The sequence below is a fragment of the Lucilia cuprina genome, chromosome 4 (genome assembly GCF_022045245.1).
Source record: "Lucilia cuprina isolate Lc7/37 chromosome 4, ASM2204524v1, whole genome shotgun sequence".
Lineage (NCBI taxonomy): Eukaryota > Metazoa > Arthropoda > Insecta > Diptera > Calliphoridae > Lucilia > Lucilia cuprina.
The window spans coordinates 68,789,717-68,797,705 of NC_060952.1; positions in this window are offsets into that span (position 1 = coordinate 68,789,717).

Consider the following 7,989-nt stretch of genomic DNA (forward strand, 5'->3'; position numbering starts at 1 on the left):
AAAATTGAGTCCATTTGGTCCAAAATTACGCCCGATATTCAAAAAAAGGCGGACCAAGGTATTGTAAATTTTGTATCACTAAATTTTTAATTGCCTATGTCCAAGCATGTTTTTTCAAGATCTCGTCGAGCGCTTTCAGAAAATATAAAAATTTTTGTATTTGGGTGAAAAACAAAAAAATGGCACAAGTTTAAAAATTTTACATGTCGTAGGTACCCTACTTTGAGCCGCCACAGCTCCGTCCCTGGGGCATCTGCGGGGTTCATCTTCAAAACTTAAACTCGAATACTCCTTGGCTAAGCTCACGCCAAATTTTATCCCGATCGGATCAGCCGTTTAGAAACGCCAGATTTATTTCCAAAAAAATTTCCATTCTGCCCCACTGTGCATCCCTATAAAGATAAAAAAAACACCGGGATTTGGCTGGAGTGGTGGCTTCAACTACAATTAGTAGCCAATCCCTATAAAAATATAAAAAAATCCACCGGGATTTGGCTGGAGTGGTGGCTCCAACTTCAATTAGTAGCCAATCCCTATAATAAAGAAATTTTGGGAAAAATAATGTGAGGCATTAGTTGGCCTCGTCCCAAATCAACATTCCCTGGTACCCCCACGCAAAAATTTTTTTTGGACCCGTGGCGTAGTTGGGGGTGGCATAGGGCCCTTCCTACGTTTCTACCACTGGCACGCAACCAAACTCCGATCTCTAATACCAAGAAAGAAGAGAGCGGTGTGCGGGTTAGTTTCAATTCAAAAAGCCCAACGTGGGGAACTCCCATGCCCTGAAGATTGTCTAGCCGGGCACTACTAATTTAGCCTATATTTGGTGAGTACATTATCTAACAAGTTTTATCTTTACTATTGTTGATGTTAGTGAATGAAGTCCACTATAGTGTGCTAGTTAATGAGTATATTTGTCGTGTAATACAATAATATTTCTTTGGTCTTAATTATCTTATAAACTTTGTCATTATTAGGACGAAAACAAACATAAAAAATATAATAATTTAATTAAATAATTACGAAGTTTTCTAAACCTAATATTGTACTTTCAAAAACTAATATCACAGATGACCTAAGACTATTATTTCACTTAAAACGACACATATTGCACTACTATTGCACATTAGATTCTGAGGTAGTTACTTCTCATTATCGGAATTTCGGATTTGAACACTATGCCCAAAGAAGTAAATCGCCGACTGTTGCTCTTTTCGTTCGGAAAATGCATAGTGGCTTCCCATAGTTGGTTTAGATTCTCATTAGGTTCATGTAATTGGTCCCTGACCAATTGTAGCGCATATTGCACAAATAAAAATATCAAAAAAAAAACTAAGTTCATATCATCTATCTGATTTAAAGTCATATCTAAGTATTTATTCAGAATCTTCACAACTTTACTGGAAACACCTCCATACTCTTCGTCACCTCTACGAGATTTCTTCTCCATTATACACGGTTATATCTTCGAGACACTTTCTTAAAGAAGGAATTCGAGACATTGTCATATCCGTTTCCAGGAAATCATTTTACGGGAAGTAGCATAAACAATAATAATCATAGAAATTGTTACTTTATTAAAGTTTTGTTCTCTTTTTCCCTCCAATATAGATGTGTTGATTTCATTTAAAAATAGTGGAAATGGAAGCCGTTTAGAGTTGTTAACTTATTCCTAAAATAGTATTTAAATATAAAATATGACAACTTACTTATTAATTTTATTTATATAATCCTTGAAGATAATTACTTTTTGGTATATATTTAATAAACTTCACCAATTAACAAAACCTTCTTGAATGTTTATTAACAGTGACTTTTAACACAACACTGCCATATTGTTTTTTATTACTTAAGACTCACAATATATTAATTACACAATTTTTCTATAAATATTAAATACTATAAATAACGGAGATATGAGCAAAAATCTGAGACAACCTCTAAAAAATTCATCAAAAAAGCCACATTTTTTTATGCTTTGTTAAAAAAGCAACAACAACACTGTGAATTGGATAAAGATGTACATGTTCGTGTGGAGCTGTATATTTTTTTTGCATGTTTGGCTGCTGTTCTGTTCTCACGAAGGTAAGTGGGTATGACAAGAACAAGGAGATAAAGCAGTAATATGTGGTAATACAACTCATATTTGTTTGAGGGTGGTAATGCAGTTTGACGTGGTATTACAGTACAACGGTTAATATTTCTTTCTGCTACAGTTTATATTTGTTTGTGTGTATGTTATGTGTGACATGTGTGCAGAGATGCAAAATAAATAAAAACTGCTTTTTAAAACATACTTGGTGCAGGGTATATAAGATTCTGCACAGCCGAATATAGAAATATTACTTGTTTTCTTTTGCCATTGTTTGTTTTGATAGTTTTTTTATTGTGAACATAAACTTATGACTTGCAACAAAAATCTGTTCACAATCACTGTTACTACACTTTAGTTGATATAATATACAACTTGATTGTTAATTGAACAAATAAAACCAACCTACATCCAAATATACGAACAGAATTCACAAAAACAAAATACACAACTCAATGACGCCAACATCCAAACATACAAAACAAAATACACAGCTGAATAAAACTACCCTACAAACATTTTCTATTGCGGAAGTTACCCGTGTGAAACTTCCAAACGTGCTAAAAGCTCGCCAGCGATGTTGCGGAAGTATAAGAATTCTTGTCACCAGTCGGGAAGAACTAATGCCGATCTGGCTAACGTCTAGATGACTCTTGGAAGTAAGGTATTGCCAAAGACTCTTCTAGATGTAACTAGGAAGTCACTTCTTGAAGTGACTACTTAGTATCATCTAGAAGTGTTCCTATCTTATCTTCTAGAAGATGAATTTTCACTTTCTCTTTCTCTGAAAGCTCTTCTTCTAGAAGAAGAGTATTCTCGTCTTCTAGAAGATGAGTTTTCTCTTCTTCTAGAAGATGAGTATTCTCGTCTTCCAGAAGTTGAGTTTTCTCTTCTTCTATTTGTATACTCACCAAAATAAAATCTATAAAAATAAATCTAAATAAAATTAAATTTTATAGATTTTATTGAAATAATTAAAATTAAAATGGTAGAAAAAAATTGATTTAACAAAAAAAGTAATATATGTACATTAGACCGACTCACAAAAAATGATGCTTGAGTTACCCCCTCATAATATTCGCTCTTATGTAATATGATGTTACCCAAAATATTTTCGGTTAAGTGTTGTCCATTCGTGAGCTGGACAGTTTTAAAGAAAATATCGTATGGGAACACGATTCTTCATGTTAAATTAAATATTTTAACACAGCTTCAAAAAATCTTTATGTTTTATAATGGTTCCCAAAATATTTCTAGTCTCTCGATGGCCGTTCGTGAGCTGAACCGGTTACAAAAAAAGTCCCTTTTTAGTTATTTTGTTTTAAATTATACAGTATTTCTTAAACAATATATATAGTATGTGGTATCAGTTGAAAGGTTTTTTGAAGCCAAGTCTAGTTGTGCGCAAAATTAGCAAAATTGTACATACATTTTATTATTCCTAGTGAAAAACCTAACAATTTTAAATATTTTGGAATATGACAATTATAAGCAGACGGTTATTAATACATCATTGGACGCGGCTTTAAAAAATATTTTAAACGATACCCCGTATTGGATATTTTGTTTCAAAACAAACAAAAATTTAAAAAAAAAAATAATTCCAAAATACCTTTTTTTAATTTGGTCCAGCTCACGAACGGTCATCGCGAGACTTAAAATATTTTGGGAATCATCATAAAACAAAGCAAGGAACATTTTGAGAGGGGTAACAAAAACACGTTTTTGCTTTCCATACAGAGTGAGTCGGTCTAATGTACATATGTATCAAAAATTTAGAATAATTACCTTATAGTAAGATAATTTTCGGGAAATCTGCTGACTGGTATACTTCCAAAAATGGTAAAACGTTGGGCTCTAAAATATTTTTGTAATTCTTCATATTTTGCAACGCATTAATCCTTCAACAAAATAAATAAAAATAATGTTATAATTAATATTGAATATACATACATTTGTATTTATTGAAATTACCTCCTATACTTTAGGAAGCAATAAAAGAGGATTCTCTTATGTCAAATACCAAATTTACCACCAAAATTTAAACTGTCAGATCCATTTTTTACATTTTCTGCAAATAATCGACATTTTTAATGGAACCGCGTGATGAAATAAGACATATATAACTTACCAGATCCCTTTTTTATATTTTAATTCGGTTAGAAGTATTTTAATAGGAGGTACAATATTAGCTACTACCTTCTAAAAAAATAAAATAATTAAAATTTAATTAATTAATTTATTGTTTTTAACTAATAAAAACATTACCTTTCATAAACATTTTTTAAATAACTTGGAATTAAACCATCTATAAAGATTGGAAATTGCGAGCCATGGATTATTTTTAAAATTATTTACAGTCACTAACACTAATACTGCAATACTATTTTGCTCTCTTTTAATTAAGGAGTTATACACGTTCAAAAACTATCTACATAGGTTTAATATCTTGGGAACGGCATGCTCAATATTAAGAATATTAGTATCATATGATAGGTCAAGAAAGACCTGGTGTTAATAACTAAAAAAGTACCTATAATTAGAATAATTAAATCCAAAGCTATATAAAAATTAATAAAATTGTATTTATTTAAAAAAGGTGGGTTTAAAAATATCTGATTTCAATATTAAATATCTTATATGGGCAATTTCGTGTCGAGTGACCCAAGTCAAAAAATAATTTATGTATAAAACAGTAATATTAATTTCAATATAATGATTCCAGATAGCGTTTGAATACTTTAAGTAAAAATTTTAATGTATTTTGTTTTTGTTACGATAATGAAATACAAATAAAATTTTAGCTCAAAGTGATCATACGTAATCTAGAAGCAAGACCTAAACGCGCTAATAGTTTAAAAAATATTGAAAGATAAGATTTAACTCAAATAAATCTAAATAGGTTAAAAATGTAACTCCTAAACCAATTAAGATATTAGACTTCGTTTAAAAATAATGGAAATGAAAGCCGTTTAGAGTTGTTAACTTATTCCTAAAATAGTATTTTAATCTAAAATATGACAACTTATTTTTTAATTTAATTTATATAATCCTTGAAGATAATTATTTTTTGGTATATATTTAATAAACTTCGCCAATTAACAAAACCTTATTAAATGTTTATTAACAGTTGACTTTTAACACAACACTGTCATATTGTTTTTTATTACTTAAGATTCACATTATATTAATAACACTATTTTTCTATGAACTTTAAATTCAATAACTCATTTAAGTTTAACAATGAATAATTAAAACTAAACATGACTGGACAAAACACAAAACATCACTGAACTTAGCAAAATTTCTGCATTATTTATTTTTATTTTTTCGCGTTCACGCAAAAAAATGGAGTATTTATATTTTTTTGTTTTTGTACTCTTCTTACTTTCATCCGGAAGTAACCTTAAACTATACTTTCAGACGGCGAAACTCTCGTCTGACAATCGTCCAGAAGTGACTAAAATCCACACTTCCAGATGAATAAAATACAACATTAATGTGAACACTCTTCAAACTGTCTTCCAGAAGTGACATAAACATACAAATCAAGAAGATACAAATTAGGAAACAATGTATTTTGTTATTGTAAAATGTGTGTTCTCACCCAACTCTCTTACAGAAGTCACTAAAACGTAAACTTCCAGATGAAAAAAGTTCAACAGTCATGTTTTTTGTTTAAGCAAAATGGATGCACTCTTCTAACTATCATCCGGAAGTAACTTAAAGGTGAATTTCTAGAAGACGAAAATTCGAAATCAATGTATTTTGTCCAGAAGTGTTTCTGACGTGGCGTCTGGGGTGATGCGCAATAGTTTTGTCTTCTAAATGTTTAAAGGGTAAATACATCTACACACACGTGTAAATATTTTTCTCATATACAGTTATTTAACAGAGCATAAAAAAATATGACATTTTTTGATGAAATTTTCAGAGGTTCAGGTTTTGTCGGAGGCACTTTAGTGCAGCGTTGCGCGTTCATATTGTTCTGATTACGAAGATTTTCGGCAATTCACACGTACATAACCCGATCGTAAATAAAACTCATTGCAAGAGCGTAAAAATTACAAAAATTATCTTTAGTTGCTTGACAGCATTCAACAAAGTAGGTTGATGTCGCTTTGTTTCAGAAATTGCAAACAAAACGTGTAAAAACAACAACACCACTTGTAAACAAGAGAGCAACTTGCAAAAAACTCATACACTCCAAAAACTTTTTAGGAGTGCATAATAATAAAAATACATAAAAACGATATTTTTAATACTTTTTTTTAAACATTTTATATTCAAAAATCTAATCTTTGTGAAGAAATAACCATTTTTCTTTTCTTTGGATATGTTTTATCTGTAAAATTTACCATTTATAAAACTTGATCATAACAAGCGTAATTAGGAAATATTTTTTCTAAGTGTTTTTTTTTAGTATTTTCTCACCACTACAATAACAGTTTCTCTTTCTGCGCTTGGCTGCTTTAGTGTCAATATGATTATAAGGGATAAAAAGTCGGCGAACTTGCGTTAAGGGGAGTGGCACCTCTCATAGAAATTAAATACAAAAATTCGTTTATCTTGCAAACATACATCAAAAAAGTGGATGATTTTTAAACAAATAAAGCATTTAATTTGTTCCTTAAACGTATTGTGGAATATTTTTACGTATTATTGACAAAAGAAAGAGATTTTCTACAAGAGGGCTCATAGGGAAGTAAGGATAAACATGGACCTATCCTTATAAATTTTGGTAGAGGAATTAACGTCTACTTCAAAGTTATTTATGTAGATTTTAATCGTTTTATTAGAAATTATAAGTGAATTTTGACCTTCAAGACATTTTCTGAAGGGGACTTTGTATGGGGGCTAGGGTTAAATGAGGCCCGATCACTATAAAAATTAGTAGTGTCATTTAATGTTCTATAAAACTAAGTTTTGCAGATTTTTGTTGACATAATATACCCACGGTATTTTTAAGCTTTTGAAAAATTTTTAATTTTTCGCATGTATCAAAATTGTATTTAAAAAAAGAAACATTAGAAACAATTTCCTTTTGAAAAAAAAAACAGAAAAATAAAAGAAATTAAAAATAAACGAAAAAATCAAGAACATCATTGAATTTATAAAGGTATGAATTGATAAAATGTGTGTCTGAAAACTTAATGTATTAATACAGTATTGTAGTCTGAAAATACCTTTAAATATAATTATCATTTTAATCGGAAATTTGAAATTATCCAATTATTAACCACCCAGTTCTAGAACACATGATTTTAGCCTGAACTCGTTCTAGTTTGGCGTTGAGACCAATGATTTTTATTCGAAATTGTCACTTTTAGAACTGGTTCTGAGAAAGTGTTGTGGAGTCGACATTTGTTCTTTGGAACGCTTCAGGAACTAGTTCTTTAATCAATGATTTTTGTTTGAATTTGTCAACCTCGGAACTAGTTCTAAGAAAGCTGTAGAGAATGTATAAACAAATATTTATTTTTTATCGTTTTTGTTTCAAATTATTAAGATTAAGAGCAGTTTTTAAAAACTGTTGAGGAATTTTTACTATTGTACCAATGATATTTACAAAACTTACATATACAATTTATTATAATTCTTCCGCACCTCTAATCTTTTAAAATATTTTCTGTAAGGATATACATACGTTACAAGCATATGCTATAATTTTTCCTGGGCAGTTAAATTAAAACCTCAATTTGTTTTTTTGTCGAATAAACCAATTAAACAAAAAACACCTGCTTTTTAGATTCGTGATAATGTTGCAAACCTTATGGAACCTTATAATTTTAAGAACTTTTATTGAAAAACACCTTTATTACAAAAACAAATAAAATAATTTATTAGTTTATTAATAAACTATTTTTTAAGAAATATTAATAAATATTAATTTTATC